Genomic DNA, 26,309 nt, shown 5'->3' on the forward strand with positions numbered 1-26,309 from the left:
TTTTAAAAAGAGTGAGGTTTTGCTTGTTTTTTGTTGTTGCTGGTGGTGTATTTTTTAATTTTTGTTGTTTGTTTCTTTGTTTCTCTTTATATGCATGGATTGTATGGCATACAATCCTACATCTCAATACCTATTTTGAAGGAACAGTAACATGTTCATTTCTACAACCCTTTTTGGATTCAGCCCATGAACTAAACAGCAAACAGGATCACAGAAATATAGCTGTGGTAAAAAAAAGGACGAGGTGTCAGGGAGTGTGAAAGTTATTAGCTAATAAATAATTAGCTGATAAAGTAAAAGCTGATAAAGATATTATTTATTAAAATTCAACACTGTTTTAGTAGTGATAGGCTACTAATATGAAGAAACTAATTGAGTAAACAAATTAATAAACACTTTTCAACTACATTATGGAACTGTTTGTAAAATGACAAAGATTGCACCTGAAATAATGCAGGTGACATCAAACCACATACTCTGATAAAGTGTTAAATGATATTACTAAGATTCTGTAGATTGTTCAAATACATGTTTTTTGCTGTTCTTTTTTTTTTTTTTTGTGGTGGTGTTGTTTTTTTTTTTGTTTGTTTGTTTGTTTTGTTGTTTTTTGTTCTTTTTTTTTTCCATTTTGGAGGGAGGTTTAAAAGGAGGCATGAATTAAGACAAACTCAAGTTAGTTTCAGCAGACTGAATCATTGTTCCTCACTGTTCAACCAACAGGTAATCATGGATTGTCATCAGCAAGTGAATGAAATTTCAGAGTAGGCTAAAATAAGTATATGATTCTTTGGTACTTATCTGACAAATGCAACTATATCCTGAGGCAAGAAGATACCAGACAACTCTTTTTCCCATAGCCTATCAGCACCTACAGAGCTTCAGAACTGTTCAAGCTCCTGTATTTATTACCCTCCTAAAGACACTGTAAGAATTTCTGAAGTGCTGCAGGAGCCAGCAGTAAACATCAGGGGAGGTTAACACTGCCAGGGCTATCATACAAAACCAGCCAGACAGACTCTGATCTCAGTTTCTTTGGAAGAAATCCAACAGAAGACAATGGAGTTATGTTGGATGTGTATTGCTGTAACTGAGATCTGAATCTCTCCTACAGAACTTAAGGGTGTCTGTATAAATGAAGTTTGGTACAGTTCTATAGGACTGACTATACAGCAGCAAACACAAAATGGTATTTATTACTCTGTGTTTATATCTACTTCAGAATCTGATAGACACTTGAAACTTTGGCACACAACTGCACTTATTTAATGACAGCCTATATTTTCCAAGATACTTTAATTAGTTACGGGCATGTATAATCTGTACTTGACCATCTGATGTAATGACATCATAAGAAAAAAAAAAAGAAAATAGAAAGGAAAACATTGCTGGAACATTCTTTAAAATTAGTCTGCCAGAACATATTTCTCTTCTGGATTTTTTTCTATAAATAAGTTGATGGGTAAAATAAATTAAAATTCATATATTGTAAAAAATAATTAATTGCATAGAATGTGCATGGAAATGCTAAGCTGTAATGTTTTTATTTTTTTCTTTTTTTTTCTTTTTTTTTTTTTTCCCATGGAATGGAAAATTTGAGGCTGATATTCAAATTCATTTTTCAACCATGTTTATTTTTCTTTGATAATATCCAGTAGGACTAATTCTATTTATGTATTTTCTGTTCCACAAAACTTCTACTCCCTTTAAACAATGCCATACATGGATTGGAGGCAGATCTATTCATCACAAGTATTTTACAGAAAATGGCTATACTCTTTGCTGAAATATGTCATTATAAACAGTTCCTGAAAAATAATAGTGAACAGCATGTGTTTCATGTACTTCTTTCTTTTAAAAGCAAGTTGAAAATTAAGTCAGCATGGCTTCACAACAATGCTATCTATACATTTGAAATTAATTAGGTAACTGTAAGCAAATTTTAGCCATTTAAATCTGTACGATATACAAGTGGGTAAAATTAATTTAACATATTATGGCAAACCTGTTGTTTTCATTCTTGGTCTAGATGAAATTAGAAGTTGCAGTTAGAAGTCATCAGGTCTTTCTGCATTTCAGGACCTCATAATCCTCAGCAATCTCAGATTAAAATAATACTCAGGCACTGCAATAGTTACAATTAGGATCATGTAGTTCAACAAAGAAGGGAGCAAAATTATCTTCGGAAAACATTTGACATAATTTGGCTGGTACTTCTAAGTGCTAACAAAAGCTACAATGAAACTTAATTTGAACTGAACTGAGAGACAGAAAACATGAAAAGATAATAACGTAGAATGTACTTTGATTTATGCTTGTGGGTTCTTTCAAAACTACGCCAGCTCTAATGGATACCCAAGTTTAAGAAAAAAACATTGGAAATACACTCTAAAAGTAAAGGCTATAGGATCTCACGAGTGAATAATGTGGTCCATCCAGTCATTTGAATGCATGTTTCTGTTTCTAATTTGTTTATATTTTTGTTCTCAACAAAACTTGTTTGAAGCTCGTCTCTGTGTAAATGTTTGCATGGATTCCTCTTTCCATGCAATGGTTGTAGCATGTGACTCAGAATTATATTTTCTTAATTGCCTTTTCATTTTCATGTATTCTTAGATACAATGATCCTTTCCCCATTGTCCTTCTGTCAAGTGGGAAGGAAAGTTTTAGTCTACATTCTGGTATCAGGATATGAGAGAATAACTAATGTTTCTGATAATGTTGAAATAAAATAAATATTTATAGTTTAGATTGCTTTCTTCTCTGTTCTCCCATGGGTTTAGTCTAGTCAAAATTTAGCCTAAATTTTATTCTGTGTGAAATGAACGAGACTTCAAAATTTTCAAAAACTTTATGTTCAAAACTTAGAAGTGGTTCTAAATATCACATTTTAAAATGTAGTCAATATAATTCCAGCAACTAGAAATAACACCATCCCTATTTTCACTTTCTAGTTGGAGCATTGGAGTGAGTTAAAGAGCTAAAGCATCCAGTAATAAAAAAGACATTGTGATGGTTTTCTGCTGAACAATAGCAAAGTGTAGTTTAGCCTGTTTCATAGTGGACAATTCCTCCCTCCTGTAAGAAACTGAGACAGACCACAGATCCTAGTTAGGAGTAAGAAACTTGGGTAGCAAGAGTAAGTTTGAAATAAAGTATTGTTATTTGTGATGGGAGAAGGTAGGCAAGCCTATTTTCCTCCAAGATCATAACAAGGCTCCAAGTTAGTTGATTACTATTGCCTGGAGACTGGAATCACAAAGGAAATAAGTCTTAACTATTAACATGGTTAAACTATCCTCAAGATCTTTTTTAAACCATCTGCAAAATAAATCTCCCTCCCAATTAAATATATATCTATGAAACGTCCTAAAAGGTTCACTACCCAAATGAATGCACATAGAGCAAACAGATGGAGAACAGTGCCAGGCCACAAAATACATCATACACTGTAAAAAGATTATCCCCTGAGAGCCCGCCAAACTAATTAATTTCCTATATACACTTCCCTGTCCCTTACTTCCCATCCAACTGTTCAGGGAAAGTGCTAGACTTTTCTGCATTCATCCCCTTCAGGTTGGGAAAGCTATTATAAACATATTGCCAAAATCTTGGTCTCGTTAAGAACTAATCAAGCAGCATGTTATCCTAACTTAGCTAAAAGGTGCAGCCCATTTTGGTCTGTATTCAGTTTCTACTTAACTCAAATTCATGTAGTGTTTAATCATAGCATTTTCATATCGGTCATGTAACTGAGATTTAAGCAAAGCAAAAAATACTTTTCAAACACTTAAGAAGCAATTATCACATCTTTGTTGTTGCTATATCCATGAGTCCATGTTTTTTTAATAATTCTTTAAAATATCTCATACCCAAATCCCATTTCAGAAAGAAGTAATGCTAGTAACATAATTTTGATGCTCTTTATTGATCCAGGTTTGAGCCCTTTGAGCCCAGCTGATTTTTCTGCTTGCTTGCAATTGATTAAGACAGAAACGACATTCCAGCTGACCATTTGGTGGTCAATAAGATACAACTTTTTATTTGGTTGGTATATGAACTGCCTGAAATATTATCTTCGCATCAGCAAAGTCAGAAAATGAATTAGAGATGGATCCTGAGTTAAAACCAAGAATACATCTGGCAACTAACCACCTCATGGGTTTCTGTCACGTCCTGTAGAAGAAAAAATCTTGGAATACATGTGGAAAAAAAATGAACTATGAAATGTTATTACCAGTCTGGAATTGCTGCAAAATAATCTCCATTATCTTGGGAAAAATCAAACATTCACAAATAGAAATGTGAAATTATCCACACTTTCATATTCATATTCATATACTTACTATACTGAGATGTTAAATGAACAGTCACTTAAAAGCTTTCATTTCTAGTATTTCAGATACTGACCACTAAAAGATTTGTAAGGTGATTTACTGTTGTCTAAAAAGACCAGTATTATTGTCCTTCCTTGTCAATAAGTTACCACCATGTTGAGGACGTTACCACACCACAAAAATATACTAAAACTTTCCCTATCTTTGATTTTTCACAATGCACCCAAGCTTCTTGGACAGTTGTTATCCTGAAAACTACCAGTCAGGCAGACATCCAACTGAGAATATGTTCTATTCTAATTAGCACAGAAATGCTTGCAACTTAAGCACAAGAAATGGGTTATTATAGCAAATATGTCTAATGTAGTGTTGTCCAAAATAAAATCCATATTCGGAGTCGGTTTGTCTGCTACAAAGATGATTTTAACTTTAAAACAATGATGGCTTCCATATGATTCTGGAGATGATCAAAATAGGAAGAATAGGGAAATAATTGGCTGGAACAGACCTTTTCCTTTCTTCTTGATAGAAAATGTTTTAGCAGATGGCTATTGAGGAGGAACTCTTCCAGCACTCTGGCAATGAAGCACAGGAAATTCACTGCTTTAACAGCCAGAGATAAACATTGTAAGAGCAAAAGTTTTATTTTGGCTAGTATTAGGGGACATATCTTTAAATCCCCACTGCAAGTTACTTGCCTTAAAGTTAAAAATACATTAGTGAAATAGATCATAATTTAGCAATTATTTGACAGCACTAAAATGACATTTCTCTTCACTGTAGAAATTTGGTTTCTTCCCTGTTCTTGTACTGAACCATTTTAAGGGAGAAAACCACTCAGAAAGCCTCCTTTGTGAAATGGAAAGCATAGTTCTTCGATGGAACATGACAATCAGGCTGAACTTTACAGTTTCCTTGGCATAATGCCAGAGCTATTACCATTGAGCCTGGAGAAGGTTGTAGCCAGTGGAAAATGGAAAAGAGATTTTTCTCATCAAGTCATACAGGAGTCTTGACGGCATAAAAGTAAAATAAGAGTGAATTTTGCTTTTAGGTATCCAGAAAGTGGATGCATTTCTTCTTATGCTGAATAATGCTGAAAAGAGGTCTATTTCAAAACAGGTAACAGATAACTTTATCTTCTTGAAGACAAGTACTCAAAAAAGGATTGGTATTAGTTGACTAGATTTCTTTACTGTCTTGGTAAGTGAGATCCAGTGCTTCCTACAGTCTTAAACAGATCTCTCTCAGTCAAGACAAAGTTTCCCAAACCCAGATTATTTGTCAAAGTTTGTGAAACCCAGATACAAAGCACTTCAGGTTTGACAAAACTGGTGTTTTAAAATTAAATTTTACTTTGCCGGGGGAAAAAAAAATGTTGATAGTACATAAAGCAAAATGGTGCTATTCCATCTCCATTTTCCTAACAGTGAGAAATGAATACTTCAAATCATATAAGATACTCTGTTTTTTCAATATGCTGAACTTATTGCAGTATTTTAAAAGTAACATGCAAAACAATTGCAGTATTTTAAAAGTAACACGAGCAAGTATTACAGCCCTACAGGTGTCCATTTTAGGCTTATGTTAAGCAATTCCTTAGAGAATTATACTAAAGGAACTAACCTAAGACAAGTGAATTCAGTTCAAATTATCACAGTCACAATGACAAAACTGATGGCATCAGGATTTTGTTTGTTTGTCTGTTTTGAAGACAGCTTGAAATCAGTCCAGGGAAATACATATGAAACCTCAATTTCTGATGGTCACATGAAGGTACTAAACCAGTAAAAAATTTATCCAGCTGGAAACCTAATATGTTGCTAGGTGTCTATGTGTTCCTTGAACATAATCCACCATCAGTCCAAAACCTGACTTTCAACTTGAGTATATTTAGTGCGTCACCCCACAACAAGAAGTTGATGATGCAAGAGAATGATGTGCAAAGGCAGCGCTGGACTTAAGTCTAACCAGCAGGCTACTTCTGCTTTATGGTATAATATTAGAGAAGGACCATTTGAACATCTTAGCTGTCCCCTTGGTCCCCCAAACTTGTACTTTGGCATTTGACCTGTCCTACAAAGACAGGCTGGGAGAGTAGGCGTTGTTCAGCCTGGAAAAGAGAAGGCACCAGGTGGATCTTATAATAACCTTCCAATACCTAAAGAGGGCCTACAGGAAATCTAGGGAGGAACTCTTTGTCAGGAAGTGCAGTGATAGGACAAAGAGTAATGGCTTTAAACTAAAAAAAAGGTTAGATTTAGATTAGATATTGGGAAGAAATTATTTTCTCAGAGGGTGGTGAGGCACTGGAACAGGTTGCCCAGAGACGTTGTGGATGCCCCATTCCTGGAGGTGTTTAAGGCCAGGTTGGATGGGGCTCTGAGCAACCTGGTCAAGTGGGAGAAGTCTCTGCCCATGGCAGGGAAGCTGTAATTAGATGATCTTTAAGGCCCCTTCCAACCCAAATCGTTCTATGTTTCTACAGGGCAACAGGAAAGGGTTCTATAGATTCTACGACTGAACGATTAACAAGACCAGAACACAGGAAGGACTTCATAAAGAAAATTAATTTTTATGTATTGTTTTGTTTTGCTTATTCATAGTACTAGTAGGTTTTCTGAAGCCAGAAGTAGGGCTGACTTTTTCATGAGTAAGCAAGCTAGTGGGATGAACTGTGTAGACAATATGAATCCATGGCTGAGTACATATCATGTCATAGAAGGTGGAAAGACGGAAGTATTATGGAAGAAATTAGTGTGAATATCATTAAACAGGGAATGGTCTAATACTTCCACTTTTGAGGTTGTAAACCTGGACTAGGACAGGTATGTTTTTCTCTTAGACACCCTCTAACCTGTACTAGGAAATGGAGATTTGAAGGTGGGATGGTGAGCCTATGAAAGCAACTTGCACAAAGACTGAAACAAGCCAGTTTTCATGGTTTCTTGGAAAAGTTCTCGGATTCTGACTTTGTGTTTTAAATATTCAGCATCTTAGGTGTTTAGCTACTAAGCAATAGCTACTCTGATGTAAATGAACTGAGTAGATGCATTAAATATTAAAATCAATAATTGCTTAGATGATGAACTTGGGACAGGTGCAGATGTTGTTAATACTGTTCTCCAGAAAATTTATTTTCCCAGAGAGGTTGTAGAGTCTCCTTCTTTGGAGATACTCAAAACCCACCTGGATGTGATCTTGTGTAACATGCTCTAGGTGACGCTGCTTGAGCAGGGGGATTGGACTACATGATCTCTGGAGGTGCCTTCCAACCTCAACCATTCTGTGATTCTATTCCTGCCGCCTAAAGGAATAACCAATTTTAACAGTGGGATTCCTTGTATGATTATTGAAGTCTCTGATACGTGTTAAGGACTTTTTCTCTGAAACATTTTGAAAGCTTTTACCTCTACTTGCATGTAACTTTTTACCTTTTTACCATCTCCTATGAATGAAAGCCTTCTTAACAGTACAACTTGTTAACTTTCCATGTGTAAACACTGACATTCTCTGAACCGAAAATTTAACAAATTATGATTTTTGTACCTTTGACTTTCAGAAAATTAGCCAAAATCTCTTCCCATAAGACTTCAGTATTCCTGTAAAGACATTCTTAACAAGAAAACAATGTGCAAAAGTACATTGGTTCACTGTTATTTCCTCATTTTTGCAAGATAATAATTAAAACAAAAGAATCATTGAGAAGGTAACTATCTTAAAACATCCCTTAACAAAAGACAGAACTATATTTCAAATAAGATAGAGAAAAAGTTACTCATTATTACACAGGAACAATGTCTCAGGATTTTTTAAAAAATCATATCTGAAGAAAATTCTAATCAAGATATAGCAAAACTTCTTTGTCCTGTAAGTTGGAATTTAAGAATTTAAAGAATGGAATTTAAGAAGTTAGAAAATATTTCATTGCTTTAAATAGGTGGATGGATACACTCATTAGTTGTCACTTTCCTATATATTTGTACTTCAAAATATGTATGATTTCAAAAAATTCTGAAATATATTTTTATTTGATTTTCAGAAAAGTAGCCAAATATAAGCTGACAATTAAATTGAGTACAAAGAATTGGAGTAAAGTGGAAGGACTAGAAATATAATCTAAACAGTTTAAAAATAGTAATTTAGATGATCTGACTATCAAGTCAACACGTGTTAAATTTTCCTACAGAATTTTAAAAGATGGTCAAAGCAATTTTAAAAACATTAGGGATTATCTTTAAGAACTCAAGGGCAGGTGAGATTCTTATAGACCAGAAAAAAAGAGCAAACACTATCAAAATAATAATAATAATAATAGAACTAAATAATTATTTAAAAATGAAAAAGAAAGATAAAATTATATAGGTGATAAGGTGATAAATAGAACACATGAATTCACCAAAAATCATGGAAATATATCTCATTTCCAGCTTTTAGAGAATACGGGAAATTATAAGGGAGTAAAGGAAAGGGAAAAGGACATCGACATTTTATCTTCACATATATCAGATGCTGCCTGATATAGCATTTCTAAGAAAGAAAGAATGAACAAATGAATGAACCCAAACCTCAGCATGTGACAGACCTGAACAAACTACAGCTCTAACCAACATATTCAATAATAATAATAATAATAATAATAATAATAATAATAAATGCCTGATTTATGACAGCTAAAGATGTTCTCATTAATTTTGTGTAGGACTCTATTTTGTGTCTCATTAGTGGTTTCAAAGATAAAGTGGTGAGCTTCCTCATAAAACTTTTAGATTACAGCAAGTAAAAGGCATGCAGTAACTCTGGAGAACTGGACTGAAATGCCAGATGTTCTCATATTGGAGAGTTTGTCTGGAATTAACATGGTAAATTTCAATATGTATAGGGGCAAAATATTACTCTTTGTGAAGAAAGCCAAATAATTGGTAGCCAGTTAATGTGCAACAGATTATAATTGCTAAGAAATTACAGTAGAGGATTTAATAATTTGTGCAAATACATATTAATATATATATTTCTGTTATTAATCGTTTCCACTCTCTCATTGTCCCCTTACAGTCTCCTGTTTACAATATGAAAATCCAATATTACAAACAAACTGAGGAAAGAGCAGTATATCTGTGGATTTTGCTTTATATAACTGTGATATTATTTACTTCAGAGAAGATTCAGTAAAAATGATCATATTATTTACTCGTGGCTTGTAGTAGCTTGCTAAAACTGCAAGAGTACCAAAAGATTACAGATTAATACAAGTAATTTCATCAATTTTTTTGAAGAGTTCCTTAACAAAGAACAGAAACTAGTTTAAGCATGAAGAACATATAAATAATATTAATATTATTTCCCTAAATTTATGCATGTTTTGTTTACAGCTATTGCAGAAATTCAGCAAAACGCCTATTATAATTCCTTTAATTCCAAAGTAATGCAGCCTGGTATAACTATAGTATTAAAACTAGTAAGCACAACACATTTCAATACAGTTTGAATATTAACCAGTCGCACGGTTTTTCTTCTCAGTAGAGACAGTATTCAAATTCTTGCAGTCAGCATAACAAGCAGAGAATATAAATGCTCATTATATCCATCTACTCATTACAGAGAAGGGACAAGGCAAGCAACTTTTTTCCAAAGTGCTACTTACAAACTTAGATACAAAGACATATTTAAGACAACTTGGCTTGAAACATGGGAAAATTTGGATATTGTCATCATTGTAAATGCGTTACAGTGGAGGATGATAGTAGCATAACAGATGTGAGTCAAACTTTGTGAGCACACAGTCGACTGTACAGATATTTATGTACATATCTTATGTGAAGCAACTCAGTCTATGCTGATCATAAATCATTGCTGTTTTAGATTTTGACTGGTGATTTTTACTGAAAAAGGCCTTTGTCTTTCTTTGTCTTGGCCCTTCAGAGAGATCTACTTGTGAATAAGGCTTGAAGTAGATGCAACTAGCAAATCATGCTGTATTAAGTATACATTTCTTGCACATTTGCTGTGCAGGTGTAAGAAAACATGGCTTTCTCACAATCTATTTCCTTGCATAGGCCTTTGGGCATCATGTATCATCTGATGTGAAAACCAAAGAACTGTTAGGACTCTTTCATTTTATCAAATGGTGAGCTGAATGATGGTAGATGGAATACCAAACCTAGTCTTGAAATTCTTTGCCTAAACTGCTAGAAAATATTTTCAAAAATCATCCACATTTCTAGAAGTGAAGTGGTGACCATAAATACTTCACAGACAAATGCCTGAATTCCTGAAAGTGTTATTCTGAGAATTTGTCCAATTTTAGTAATCATAACACTTCCATGAAACTCATTTGATACTTGATTCTGCTAAAGAATAAGAGACATTGACTAGGCAAATTAAGAACCTTAAACATTTAATGGACATGAGGACACCCTTTCTGAGGAGGACGACACTCCTCTGTCAACCTATTTCACTTTGAGGGTAATTAATGGATGAGATGAGATGCAGAAAGAAAGATTTTTCCCATGAAAGAAAAATGTGAAAATTTAATTTTTTAAAACTCTTTTCAAATTTTCATAAATTAATACCTGCTGAGAAGTCACACTTCTTCCTCATTTTAAGGTTTGCCTGAAAATAAATCAACTTTTTAAATAGAAAAATGTATCCTGCCCACATACCCCTTTCCATATCAGCACTCTGAACAAATAAATGTTATATAAAACATAATGATTTTATAAAAATCAATTGTAAGGTTCTTCAATGAAGATTTCCAAAGAAATTAAGAATGCAGTTAAATATTATCTTTTGGACAAGCAAACACAACTTACAGAATTGACTCTAAGTGTGTTCAGTATCATTTCATAATGTAAGTTTTTTCGACCAATAATTTTAATACTGTGATAGTTGTAAAGTCACAGGGGGATTGCACAGGGCAATTAGTCTCATTCTTTATATCTTTTCTTTTGAACATATTTTCCATTACAATGGTAAGTATATATTTCAATGGTGCACATTTTACAGTCAACTCAGAACACATCAACTCATCTGTGACTCTATTTGTTCATCTATTGACCATACTGTTAATATTGAACACTGACTATTACAGTCCCAGAAATATTGTTGTTACAGTCTTAAGTCCTTAAGACTGGGGGGGGGGGGGACAGACGACAACAACAACAACAACGACAAAAAAACAACAGCATGGTCTTTGCAAGACTATTTTTATTACTGTTCTCAGAAGTTTATAATCTTATTCTAAGATACATAAACATATTATTGACAAGGTGAGATAAAATCTCACACAGCCTTGATATAAGTAATTATTCTGATGCCTTTTCATAGGATATTGACACAGAAACACATTGTGATTACTATTTGTGCAGAATAATATAAAACAAATAAATTCAATGTTATCCAGGAAGTAAAGATAAGAAATTTCACAAACATAGCCATTCACAAATGATTATATATTCCGCTATAGGGATGCATAGTGAGCTGTAAAACCTGAAACAAATGTTATAACTTTGAACAGATTAATACAAAGGCTGTTACTGGAGTGGGAAAAACAATGACTGCAGGGAAGTAGTATAAAAGCACATACCACCAACTTTTTAAAGGGCAAATTGAAAAGCATGTTTACAATTCAAGGTAATTAATAAACTACTTAACATTGCAAAGTAGCAATAGAATCTATGTGTAAACAACCAAAATAAACACAAAATAAAGCAGGTCATTTACCCAATACGACAGGGATGATGCATGGTACAAACGGTCACAGTAGGAAATTTTAAATAGAAGATGAGCAAAGTTTGACTTTTAGGGAACCCATCACATTAGTAAGCTTGTGTAGGCTCCAAACAAAATACACAGGACTGCTACTGTTTGCCTGACCTAGAAAGTAGGAAATGATAGGAAAGAAGCTTAGCCTAGACTGGTCAGAGGCACTTATCTCCAAGTCACAGAATTACAAAAATATCCAATATATATAAAAATTTGCCTACCCCTGAATTCAAATGTTTTAAACACTCTAAGACATAGCTGCTGGACAGTTTTGCTTGAAGAAAATTAATAGATTTTAAGAGAGAAATTAAACAGATCAGTTGTTCTAATTTGTATTGATTATTTTACTAATTGTTACAAAAAATGTTATTTTGCATACCAGTGATATGGCACTGCTCTAGGAGGACAGCCTCGGATGAGTGCATTACAACTCAACTTCCTCCGAAGTTCTCAATTACCTGAGAAAATCTAGACTCTAATAATAATCTAAGATGATGTGCACTAGAGACAAAAGGTTCTCATGGATGGCAATCATCTGTGAACTGCCAACTCATTTTTCAGAGACAAGTTTGGTTACAGAGGAGTTTCATCTCTCCTTCTACCTCCTTGCTGGTAGGATCAGTAACAGAAGAAATTCAAACTTCAAATGAAGGGAACTTGCTGCCATAGGCCTGCTTGCTCTTTAAGCATTTGTCTCTCTTGCAAGAAGAGAAACGGCAAATAAGAGAACAAATTACCTTTTTCCTCTTACAATTGAAACATATTTGATTTGTTTACAACTTTTATATAGTTGGGCCTTAGCCCTATATACATTTATGAAAAAGGCAAAACACTGCAAATCCCACAGTTTTATATGATTCACAACTCTATTCTCACCATGTTGACAATATATCTGTGAATCGTATGCATGTGAGTGAAGTGTCCAGGGAAGGATGCTATAACTAATTAATTTATCTCTCCTACAACTCCAGTACAGTTCACCTCTGAATAGAAACAGGCTCCTGCATTTCTTTTCTTTTCTTTCTTTTTTTTTTTTTTTTTTTTAACAAATGGCTCATGGTTTGACAGTGTTGGTGAAAATAATGAATACTAACAAAAATAAATGTTAATATATGCTTCACACAACTGAAGATGGTCTTCAGAGCCACTGTCTTAGTGAACAAAGGAGTGTGATGGGTACACTTTTAGAGGAGTGCCAATTGCAGTAAAAGAGTAACTGAGATTACACTGTGGTAAATATACGTTCATCTTGCCCATTGCTGCTGCCTCTGCTACTGCTGCTGCTCAGGAAGAGGTTTTGTGGAGGGGCAGACAGGAGAGGGAAATAATTAAATAATTAAATAAATAAAGGCAATACAGGAGGGAATTGCACAGGGGAAAAGAAAAAAAAAAAAGATCACTGTGTAATCAGTCAGGTATCTGACATTATGTAGTTTTTTTTTTGTTTGTTTATTTTTTTTCCAATGGAGTAACTAAACTGAAGCTTTGTCATAGCCCTCAATGCCAACAGCATATCATTCTTGAAAATGTAGTAAATGAATTCAGAAGCATCATCAAGAAAGGTCAGGAACATGCTGATGTTGTAGGAAAGCTTGGATTATTTCTTTCTGTGCTTGAAGAGATGCAAATAGAAACAACAGCAGCAAAGATATTCTATAATTAGTTTTTCTGCTGGTTTTGAAAGTTGCTTGTTGTCGATCTTTTAATAGAAGATAAAGCCACAGTTTGAAACTATTCATTTGGATTTTCTGCTGCTTTAATGAAAAAATTGGTATTGTTCAAATTCTTTGGGTTTTGTCATGTCAACATTTCTCTGCTAGATGACTAGAACACATCATTTGACAGAAGTTTTGCAATGTTTAGGCTGTTCTTAAATATTTTGGTTTACAACATAAATATCTTTTTACTATCTGACCTGGGAATTTCTGTCCAAAACATGGGGCAATTCTAATAGCTAGGAATCCGTCCCTAACACCATGGGACAAGGTGCAAGAGACTTTAGAATGACAAGGATAACTGGATAACTGAAAGTGCTGGTGGTTTTTTGTTTGTTTGTTTGTTTTTGTTTTTTTCTTAAACTAGCTTGGATTTGTAGTTTAGTAAACTGGAGAATTATCAGTTTAGAAAGCTATTCAAGCCAGGTAATAAAAAGAATAACTTGGGATTTTTGCTTATGAGAGAGAAGAAGAGAGAGAGCATTTATTTTTGTTGTTGTTGTTGCTGTTTGTTTGTTTTTCTGAAATATAAAGCCATATCCTCGGCCCCAAGCAAAGCAAACACAGATAGATTATCAGCTGCCTCTGACCCCCAGTACACAGGATACATGTGTGAAGTCTGTGTTTCTACTGCAGCAAGAATCCTAACCCTGAGAGGAATACACAGAGTATGCAAGAGAAACACCTTTGAGATTTGCAGGCAAAATAATGTTCCCTGATTTTTGTTTCTGTGAGGGTCAAAGACTTTGGAAACAATTCTATAATCCAAAATGATTACATCATATCTAATTTTGGAAGGACTGAGGTGTTGAAACAGGAGGGATGCACAATTTTGGAACACACCCAATTCAGTCAAGAGAAGAAATGGCTCCCACAAACCATTAGAGACAGTGTTGCCATAAAATTGTGCTAGACTGCACTGTGATTTATCAAATTAATTTATTTTTCTTATTTCAATGTAACCATATGGGAAGTGCAAATATAATCCAAGCACCGAAATTTAGGGAAAGGGCAAAATTAACTCTAGATCAGGTACCTCTTCACATACAAAGACATAAAGTATTCAAAATACATTTTTCTTTCCTCTCTTTTCTGCATACCTGCAGGGAATATGTCCTGTGAAAACATATTCCTCAACCTCTTCCTATTCCACCCCTCACTCACACATACCTTCGGCCGCCTCAACTGAGGAGAAAACTTGTCCCAAGCAGCAACAAAGAACAAGGGAGAAATATTATCAGGAAAAATTGGATGTCAATATTATTCGGTAGATTCCTAGAATTTCTGCTGATTGATCGTAAGCTCCATCAACTCCCTCTACTACTTTTCCATAAACCAGTCAAATATAATAAATATAATGTTTTGGTTTTGGTTTGGCTTTGTTTTGTTGTTGCTGTTGTTGCTTTTTTGTTCTTGTCATTTGTTTCTGGTTTTGTTTTTGTCATAAATGATGCCATTCCCTGACTAGTACTTGTTCCTGTATTCTGGCCTTGCTCCCCTTTCTTCTCACAACTTTTTCTTTCCATTCATTTCAGTAATCTCCTATAACATTCAGAAACATTTTGTAATTTAAACCATGAAAAATTATGTATGCTGACTACCCATAAATTCATTCAGTCTCATAGAATTTTCCTTCCTACACTTAATTTGCCTCAGCTTTTATTTTAAAATGTTTTGGGACAGTCTCTCTCAGACTGCACGGTCTACTGTGTTCTATTCTCATACCATTCAGGTATCTGGCACCCTATTCCTTTCACGAACACAGGACATTATTCAAGAATATATTTTCTTGGAGTGCTAAAGAGCTGGGAGAAGATTTTTTCATCTGAAAAACTTTGTTAATAAAATGCCTGTTTGGTTTTCTGTAGGACAGAGATGCTTGGTGGCTGTCAAAAGCAGGATAATATAACATAGAGATAACTCTTACACGTCCAGTCATTATGACACTAAAAATCATATCTTCTGCCTTACAAAGAGTAAGACTGGCATATATTGATATTTCAAGCTTAATGTCTTGTTTTCTTCAAAGACAAACCTCTATCATCACACTGAGGGGACAGATCCGTAGCTTGTAGTATGCAGGGCATGGTCAAAAAAGTCTTTTGAAAGTCCTTTTGCTAACAAATATAATTTATTATGCTAGAGTTGCAAAACTGACTCACTCACAGGCACCCTTCTAGTTGCTTTATATATTTCTTCTGCCTGTCATATTGAAATCCATTTTGTAGTGAATGTTGTTTATTCATCTTCAATGTTGCTGAGGCTGTCATAAACATAGATAAGATTAAAAGTGCTATATTTCAGCCCAAAGTTAGCAAAAGCCCATGACTCAGAAGCATCTCAGATTGTAGTTATAATCCACCTTTCCCTTTTCCAGTTTTATTGGATTAAATGTTGGCTACTGCATTTGATGCAACAGCACTGAAGCATACACATTACTCTTTGCACTGATATGATAGCTCTCTTTTTGACTACACTACAGATTTTGGTTATAGTGAGAGCTCAGGTTCAGGTAAAACAAATTTGGTTTCACTCATGATGTGGTTGAGCTGACAACTCTTTCGTTACCCTCGGGACTAAGATTTTTAAAAATCATTTGTCTTTGTACATACTTGGGAAGCATCTTGTGTTGCAGAGCCTGTGTCTCTGTGATCCACAAATACTAGTTTCAGGAGGATTTACAGACTCTTAATTGACTAATGTGACTTATGCAAGAAGGAACCTCTGGAGTGTTCATGAGTCAGTTCCTGGTCTCCTGCAGTTTATAACTCAGTGTTTAAGAAAAAAAGAATATTCTTTCATATTGGATTATAGGCAAAAGAAGTTCCATAATGACTATGTATCAAGTCAACCATCAGTGCTAAGGACACAGCAACCTCCAGCACGGAAACAGATAACTTTCTTCATAGTGTAAGCACAATTGATACAACCTTCCAGAACTGACGTTGTGGCAGACAGTGGATCTGTTCCTTATATGTAAATGTACATGTGTTAATCAATAAAGTGAACAGATGTCTATAACTTCAGACCAGTCAGTACTATTGTAAGGTGCTGAGCTGTAAATAATTCTCTTTTAGCTGGCATCTTAATGCAAATACACATGAAGAATTTCAAGGGCTTACATAGACATACGGAGAAAATGGAAAATCAAGAATATAAATTAATATATACACACACATATATATACATACATACTTATATATTTTGGAATCCATGGGAAAAATTTCAAGCTAGTGCTTGAAATACCTCTAATGGCCATATTTTTTATTGCAAAGTCAAAATGCTGAAGCATATGATGTATTTGAACAGTTGCACCTAAAAAAAAATGAACATACTTAGTGAGTTGTACATGAAAATGTTCTGTGAGACAAGCAGTGTACTCAATATCTCCAAGAGAAGCTCATCTGTTAATGCCAAGATGCTACACAAGAATGTGTGAGAAATAGAACTTCAGTGTCTGGGGAACTTCATTCTGTAAACTCCACCAAATGTGAATCTTTGCTCAGATCTGCAGGCAACATTTGCTTTAAAAGACATGTTGTGCTGTAGTCTTGCATATAATTAAAAAAAAAAATCCATTTGTTATCTGAAATGCACACTTTTGGTTCTAAAGTGCTCTTCAAGAAATTTCACTTTTTAAGAAGATTCTTCTGATATTTCAGATATATATTCATATAGATTCATAAGAAAATAAAATTAACACTAGACTTTAGGGAAAAATAGGATATAGATTGTGACTATTTCAGTCTTTTTTTAGAAGAAGCAAGCATTCAGCATGAATCACATTTTATGATACAGAGAATATCTTCTGTTTTTCTGTAGTATTTTATTTTAAAGATTTTTAAACAAATTCAGTGCTCAATACTGGAACCACTGAGCCATTATCTTTCGTTCCTCCATGTTTTGTGTACATAGAGTTTGTGTGTCTGTGTGCATATATATACAACTATATATGCATATTGGTGTATGTATATATCCATTACATGAAACATCAGAACAGTTTCATTGTTTCTTCACCACTGCAGAGACAGTATGGGTGCACTAACTACAGGTGAGAGTCTACCCGTGTGGGTCTGTGGGAAAGTCATGATTTTATTTTACTAAATCTTCAGCGAAATGTTCATTATGAGTAACTGCCTTTACACCTCCAGGTCACTCTGCATTAGCACAATTCAAGACTGTCTTTGGGTTACCATCGTGTGTACACCCCCACTGAAATTAAAGCCAAGACAGATTTATCCTCTAATGTGTTATTCCAATTTATGTTCTAACAACTTAATAGTGCAAATTATGCAATAATAACACCCATGGTCCAAATTAACATAGGAAAGTTTTGTTAACAATACAGTTAAATGTGTTATACTGCTGTCCTAGTTAAAACGGTTCATTGTCCCTCCTGATAACCCTCTGGGTCCTAAGGATGAAAATTTAGTTTTCCAAGCAAGAAGAATGTGAGGTGGGTGTGTTATTGGCATCCTGATATCTATGGAGGGGGGAGTATGACATTTATGAGGAGGGTCTGGCTCAGACAATGGGAGAGGCTTTTGGTTGTAATGACTGCAGTCCTTGGCACATCCCAGTGTTCATGTCACAGTCTATGGAACAAAAGAGGAATCCTAAGGAGATTCAACATCCTAGTTAGTTCAGCAACAGGTTTGTGTTATATCATCATTTCCTATTTGTTTTGTCTCATTAGGAAAGAATGAGGAGATAAAATAAAACTGGCATTAACAGACTGACCTGTGAAGGAAGGCTTACGTTAAGTAACCCTGGTCATTTATAACTCACAGTAAGACTTCTGTCAACATCCTTGGCTGAGTGATAATTGGAGAAGTTAGCTCGAGTTTTCAGTCCTTGTTTCTTCAGAAAAGCAACTCTGTGGATCTTTGTCAACTATAATACAGAGGAGAAATAATTGCAATTTAAAAGAGATAGGGTTGTTTGAAGGGAGCATATCTAATTATGTGCCCTCTCCTCCCTGCTGATGATATTGCCTTCCTCTTTCTACGAATGTTTAAACCTGAATCCTGAAGAAAGGCTTCTCTCTTCAAGTCATTAGTGAAGTCAGAGGAAGTCTGTGTGCTTATGACTCCTAGTCCTATGCTTTAAGCAAATTTAGATCCATAACATCACTTCATAATCTAATTTATAAACACTTCTATAGCTCTGAAAATACCTAGCCCCAAGAATCATTTTAAAAAGACAAACTGTATAATCATAGGATAGGCATATATATTTTGTCCTATGCTTAAAATTAACAAAACATATACATTAAAGCAAGTTCTGGCAGACACCCTAAGTCTTTGAAACATCTGAATTGTTTCATTGTGGTTCCTTTACTAAGGAACATTTATTTCTTCAGATTACTGGAGAACAGGCTATGGGAAAAAATGTGAAACATTTTACTTGGTAAGTTTAAAGTAGCCCAAATCAGTGAGCTGTTTGTTACTTTAAATATTTTCTAAAGTAAGTATAAATATATATATGACTAAAACTTTCCATTGCAACTACCAGAATTTAAAATAAATTACAGTGTTACGAGACCCTGCTATGACTCTTATCAGATCTTATGTACACAGATTTAATTTTCTACATGTGTCCAATTGTAGCCACTTTGCAAATAGTCTTGCTGACTATAAGATCCTGGGGACAGCGTGGGCTTTGCATTTGGAGAAAACTATTTGTCAGCAAACTGCAGTGTTTTGCTCTGTATCATTCCTGTTCTTTATGAAGGATTTCAATGGCAATCAAAATGCCTTGTACTGAATGAAACCAATATTAATACTGTTATTATTTAAGCATTAACCATGAACATAGCCAAAAAGTGTTAATCCCATGCTTACTTTTGTATGTTTATGGAATAGAAAATAAGAAGTATATCAGTTATTCAGTCCAAAAATGTATTTTTACTCAATGATAACTAAAAATAAATGTGTATGGCAAGTTCTTTTATTTAATAATTTTCTGAAAGTAACCCGTCCACATCTACATCATCTATTTCTTTAGCAACTGTTTTTTGATATGAGTGCAACTGATCCATATAAAGCTATTTGTACAGTAATAAAGCATGTGGAGATCTAGCTGGGATGTGATATATTAAGTTCAAAATTACATTGTTCAGCTAAATTACTCTTGACATACTATCAAGTGAGAGCACTGACACTGAAGTTGGCTGGGATTGATCTGCTATGGATAGACAATACTAAGGTTGAAGCCACAAGGGAGAGAAAAGTAGAAGAATGCAAGCTTGCACAACCAGCTTTGATTAATATTATAGCAACAATAATATTAGATGGCAAATGGCTGCATTTTGAGATTTCTGTTTTTTCTTCATTCTTTGTAAAGAGAAACCAGTGTCTCAGTGTTGTAGAATCCTGTGCAACACAGAGCAAGAAATGGACTTACAATTTGGTTTGCTTTTACAAGTTTGTTATATAATGTCCATATTGAAAGCTTAAATGACAAGCATTTCTGGGTGTACAGGGAGTTTATCACTAAAGTAATTATTCTAATATACGAGAGAATTTTCAGCTAAGAAATTGTTGAAAAGTGTTTTTTATGGGTATTATACTTAAAATTTTGGAAAATTGAAGGGAAAAATATTAATTCAATAACCAAAAATATATTGTCAGAAAAATCACAGTGTCTATTCACTGTGGACACTGAAAGACCTCATTTCACGCTTTTTTACAACTCTGGGAAAGGAAATAATCTTTCCTCACATTTTGCCAATTAGTAAGAGATTTTGCCTGTAGAAGCTCATGAACTATAACATTAATGCATGATGCATCAACTTTTAGTGAGTTATTCTATCATAATATTAATTTATAGATATGTACTATAAAATACAAGTACACACTCATTGAAATTTTGTATATTTACACAAGGATCCTTGTAGCAGTTTTATTTGTTATACAATTCAGATTCTTGTTCCCACTTTGAAAGGTAATATCTGTAATTAAATGCCAGTAATATTTTCAACAGTTTCTAAGACTTTGAAAATTATGGATTTTCTATAAGAGTATTAATAGTCTGAGCTTACTACTTACACTTTTAACCACAACAACAACAAAAAAACAACCACAGTTGATTTGACTCCCAAGAAAAACAATGAGGCAAGTCAGCTATTTCTTTGTTTGTTTTGTTTGTTTGTTTGTTTGTTTTGTTTTGTTTTGTTTTCAACAGAAACTGGGCAATAAGTAAAAAGAACAAGTTACTCAGTTTCATTTTTTCATAGCATATGTAATATTTCTTTTATTTTCCTTTATTATACATTTTTATTTTGCTATATTTGTTCATGGTTTAGTGGCTATTTATTTTTCTTTGTTATGCAGCAGACAATAGTTGGGCTATAACATATTTCTTGAATTAATATTGACTTTATTCATTTGCCTTACATCTCTCCCTGCAATAACCTAAACCCTAGCTGGACAACAAAGCAGTGGCTTAGGAATTCAAAATGTTACCCAGACTTCCAAATTGAGGATTTGATACCAGAACTACCCTGACTTCAGCTTCCTCTCCATAAAATGTGCCATCTCAACAAGCACAGGCTGTGGTTTGACGATCATGTCATATCACACACACAAGAAATTTCAAAGTTAATGAGGAGTTAAATGATGACTGGAGTGCGTATTCTCTATACAGAAGCATTTCACAATATTTTTATTGGTAACGTACAGGATATTGGCTAACACCTATCAAAAGAGACCAAAATTTCTATGAGGCTGATTCAGGTGATATATAGAAACGCTATTCCCCATACTTGTCCCTGTAAGACAGCAAAATGGACACCTTAATTCTAGAATATCTTCACAGTTTTGTGAGAACATGCCTGACAGGGTTGCCATACAGTAGATTCACTGACTATATAGAAACAAAGAATAAAATCTGTAACTAGCGCTTTTCACCTAGTCTAAATTGAGTTAGGCAAACTGTAGACTTAAGCGCCTTCTCCTTCCAGTGGGAATTGCAGGCTGCATTCTCTCCTGCATTTTCCTTTGCACTTTTCCAGCAACGGCAGCCACTCCTGTTGGTTAGGTTCAGGACAACACTGCCAGACCTTTGGGAATAGGTGCAAACCCCAACCCTAGCAGGATTTATTCAAAATAGTATTCAAAAATAGTAACCAGTGCACGTTCATGGCCATTTGGAAGGTGTTAAATACTAAAGTCAATTAGATGAATTAACACATTAACTTGATTCACAATTTGCAATATTCTGTCTGTCACACATTTAGAAAGAGCAGTGGAATAAGGAATAAACCACATAGTGTGCTCACTTTTATCTATGCAGAGAAGAGAGGTTTTCAGTGTTTCCACTGCTTTAAATTTCCTAAGGAATGCACGTATTTTTATGTTCTTTACAGTATTTGCAATCTTATTTACATTTAGCCTAGAGACATGCTTACTTGTTCGGTTAAACTTCAAGCCTTTCCAAACATGTATGGAATGGACCACCCTGCAGGTAGCCCTTGTATTTTTGTTCTAAAACCAGCTGCGAAAAGCTTTGGATGCTGAACATACATTTATCCTGACAGATGTCCTAGAATGTTCAAGCACATAAACAGTTATACTCTACTTTTTGTTTATTACAGTGTATTATAGCAGTCAGCAAACACTCCTACTCCTTAGTCTAGATCTTGGTTGTTGTAATTCAATTACTGTTTAAATTGCTACATTTTCTGATTATAATATACACCAGATGTAGCTTCCAGGTGAATCTATTTTATTTGACGTAAACCAAATACATAAAAATCTCATGTAACAATATTCATTCAGCCTAAGCAAAGGAGACATCCAGAACATAAAAGCCTTAAGCATTATATGTTTTGATGTAAAAAAGGTGAGCACTTCTTAGAGACAACAGAACTAGATATCATAGGGCTTTTTCTGTGTGTCAATGTTTCTGTTAGGACAATTATGCTTTAACAGTACTTTTAATATTTCACTGATAGCTGAAAAAAAGAAAAGGGGGAGAAAAAAAAAAAAAACTTCTCCCTCTATTCTGAAAATCTCTGTTTGCTTCTAAGATGATATTCTTGTTTACTCAGTAGCCCTGCTCTATGGGAAAATCCTGACTGGAATTAATGCAATCCAAAGTCGTGAAATATCTATTGGTTGCTTGCTCCTGTATGTTCTTTCTGAGGACAGTAAGCAGAATAAACCTGCTGAAACTCTCATTTGGATAGAACGGAAAATGTAGAGAAACAGACAAAGGAATGAAAGAGCACATGAAAACAGCATAAATGCAAGCTGAAGAGCTAGAAGATAACAAAAAATATGACTGTTCCTTGCTGCTATAACAGAATGAGCAAGCCTGCTGAGGCACTTGCATGTATAATGTCAATGATTTGGGATAATATTAAATGCTCTCCCACTCTTATTCCACTGATAAAAGTATGTATATTGACTGTGCTACAAAGAAGTCCCCATCTAATGCAGATTATTCAAGTTTTGGGTTGCTGTACATTTTTCCTATTAGTTTATCGGAGAAATAAAAATCAAACCTTTAAGTGCACTGCTGCAACTGATTTGAGATATTTTGGATGTTGTCTCTGGTGTAACTGCCCTTGTATTTACAGGTGTAATTTGCTCCATTTATATTAACAAAAACTAGATTGCTTAACATTTACCTTAATCAAACTCAGGAGCCAAATCACTAGTGAATACTACTAAGCTCTTCAACGCATAACTAATAATACCTTATATAAAATAACAACAGGAGATAAGACTTAGAGAAATATTCCCCAGGTCTCTTTCTCTGATCACTAATGAAAGTGCTATTAGTTAACTAATAGTTAAGGGCTGTTAATGGCTGGATTTTGTTCAATACAATTTAAATCAGGCTTGTTCAATATAATATAAACTTGGGGAAAAAAATGGTGCAGTTTGTCATTTCAGGTTTTTATGTTGATAACAACCAAATGAATAAGACAAACTTTAAAAAAAAAAAATGTTGGCAAGGAATTGATTAACGTTGCAAGCAAAAAAGCTAATAGTGATATCACAAGATGAAGAATGACTGAAGAGATGTATTTTTGAGACAAACTGTTTTCTGACCATTTTTCTTTAATTTGCAGCAGAACTGAAGAAATTGGATGACTAGAAAAGATTATTTTTATATAAGTAGGGTAGAAATTGTATGCCAATTAAAAAAAAAAAAAAGAAAAAAAAAACAAATAGACTAGAGTTAAAATATTAATTTACAATTTTCCATTTTATTGTTATTTTAGATTTCCATTTTTTTATAATTTTCCAACTTTCATTCAGTTTTCATCATCATTCACTTCTAGATTTATTGTCATTGTACTCTAGAAAAGTCTATTAAGCATTTTAGGTAAACTTTTAGGACAGCCAGTAAGATGTCCAACGTACATAGCACACAGAGTGAACCGTCGTGATGTCCTGACATTAAAAAAAAAACAAAAGTCACAAAGTCCAGATCCTCTGAAGTAACAGATAAAGAGGATTATTTCTCCCCTTCTAAGGTGAAACTCAGGAACCAGCTCATGTATCTTCTGTCTTTTTCATATTCTCTATTCTGTTCCCCCTTGGGAATTGAATTAGGTGATATAAGGTGATAAGGCAGGGACCGGAAGAACGATGACATGCCCAGTGTAGAAGAAGATCAGGTTCAAGAACTTCTAAGGAACCTGAAGGTGCACAAGTCCATGGGACCTTATGAGATACCTCCACAGGTCCTGAAGGGACCGGCAGATGTAGCTGCTAAGATTCTCTACATCTTATTCGAGAAGTTGTGGCTGTCTGGTGAAGTTCCCACTAACTGGAAGAGGGGAAACATAACCTCCATTTTCAAAATGAGAAAAAAGGGGGACCCAGAGAACTACAGGCTAGTCAGTCTCACCTCTATACCTGGCAAGATCATGGAGAAGATTCTCCTGGAAACTATGCTAAGGCACATTGAAAATAAAGAAGTGATTGGTGACAGCCAACATGACTTCACTAAAGGGCAGATTGTGCCTGACAAATCTGGTGACCTTCTATGATGGGGTTACAGCATTGGTACATAGGGGAAGAGCAACTGACATCATCTACCTGGACTTGTGCAAAGCATTTGACACTGCCCCACATGACTTCCTTGTCTCTGAACTGGAAAGACATGGATTTGACAGGTAGACAATTTGGTGGGTAAGGAATTGGCAGGATGGTCACGCTCAAAGAGTTGTGGTCAATGGCTCAATGTCCAGCTGGAGATTAATAACAAGTGGTTTTCCTCAGGAGTCTGTACTGGGACTGGCACTGTTTAACATCTTTGTTCTTGACATGGACAGTGAAATTGAGTGTACCCTCAGCAAGTTTGCTGATGACACCAAGCTGTGTGGTGCAGTTGACATGTTGGAGGGAAGGGAAGCCATCCAGAGGGACCTAGACAGGCTTGAGAGGTGGGCCTGTGCAAACCTCATCAGGTTCAACAAGGCCAAGTGTGAGGTCCTGCAGCTGGGCCAGGGCAATCCCAAGCACAAATACAGGCTGGGTGCAGAATGGATTGAGACCAGCCCCGAGGAGAAACACCTGGGGGTGCTGGTTTATGGGAAGCTCAACTTGAGCCAGCAATGTGCATGTGCAGCCCAGAAAGCCAACCATATCCTGGGCTGCATCAAAAGAAGCGTGGCCAGCAGGTTGAGGGAGGTGATTGTCCCTCTCTACTCTGTTCTTGTGAGACCCCGCCTGGAGTACTGCATTCAGCTCTGGGGCGCCCAGCACAAGAAGGACATGGACATATTAAAATAAGTCAAGATGATCAAGGGGCTGGAGCACCTCTCCTATGAAGACAGGCTGAAGAAGCTGGAGTTGTTTAGCCTGCAGAAGAAAAGACTCTGGGGAGACCTTACTGTGACCTTCCAGTACCTAAAGGGAGCCATCAGGAAAGCTGGAGAGGGACACTTTTTCAGGGAGTGTAGAGGTAGGACAAGGAGTAATAGCTTTAAACGAAAAATGGTAGGTTTAGATTAGATACTAGGAATAAATTCTTAATTTAGAGGGTGGTGAGGCACTGGAAGAAGTTTTCCAGAGAATCTGTGGATGCCCCATCCCTGGAAGTATTCAAGGCCAGGTTGAATGGAGCTTTGAGCAACCTAGTTTAGTGAGAGTTGTCCCTACCTATGGCAGGGGCGTTGGAACTAGATGATCTTTAAGGTCACTTCCTACCCAAATCATTCTATGATTCTAGAACATCTAAAAGGCTTCTAAATCTGTTTACTTAATAAATTTGATGCTAGTGGTTCATGTTTCTAATGCATGAGATTAGCAAAATTAGAAACCAATTGTGACAAATTATTAAATAGAGTGAAAGAAAAAAAAAGTCTTGTTTGCATTAAATGTATTTCTCTTCTTAGGTCGTGGAGATGTGATACAAAATAATTTCTTTTCACACTTTCCATTTTAAAGACCTTCAGATATTTGAACTGAAATTCAGTTTTGAAATATAAACTACTTAAATACCATTTTTAACAAGGATAGTTAAGGGGCAGAAG

At 35.0% G+C, this 26,309-nt stretch overlaps 1 long non-coding RNA gene across 1 annotated transcript; it reads left to right on the forward strand.

The window, feature by feature from the left end:
- LOC121069786 lies at window positions 1–24,771 on the forward strand. Its single transcript, XR_005819621.1, has 3 exons — window positions 1–11; window positions 11,897–11,900; window positions 24,638–24,771. It is a non-coding gene; the product is annotated as an uncharacterized LOC121069786 (long non-coding RNA).
- The last annotated feature ends 1,538 nt before the right edge of the window (window positions 24,772–26,309 follow it).

The sequence above is a fragment of the Cygnus olor genome, chromosome 4 (assembly GCF_009769625.2).
Source record: "Cygnus olor isolate bCygOlo1 chromosome 4, bCygOlo1.pri.v2, whole genome shotgun sequence".
Lineage (NCBI taxonomy): Eukaryota > Metazoa > Chordata > Aves > Anseriformes > Anatidae > Cygnus > Cygnus olor.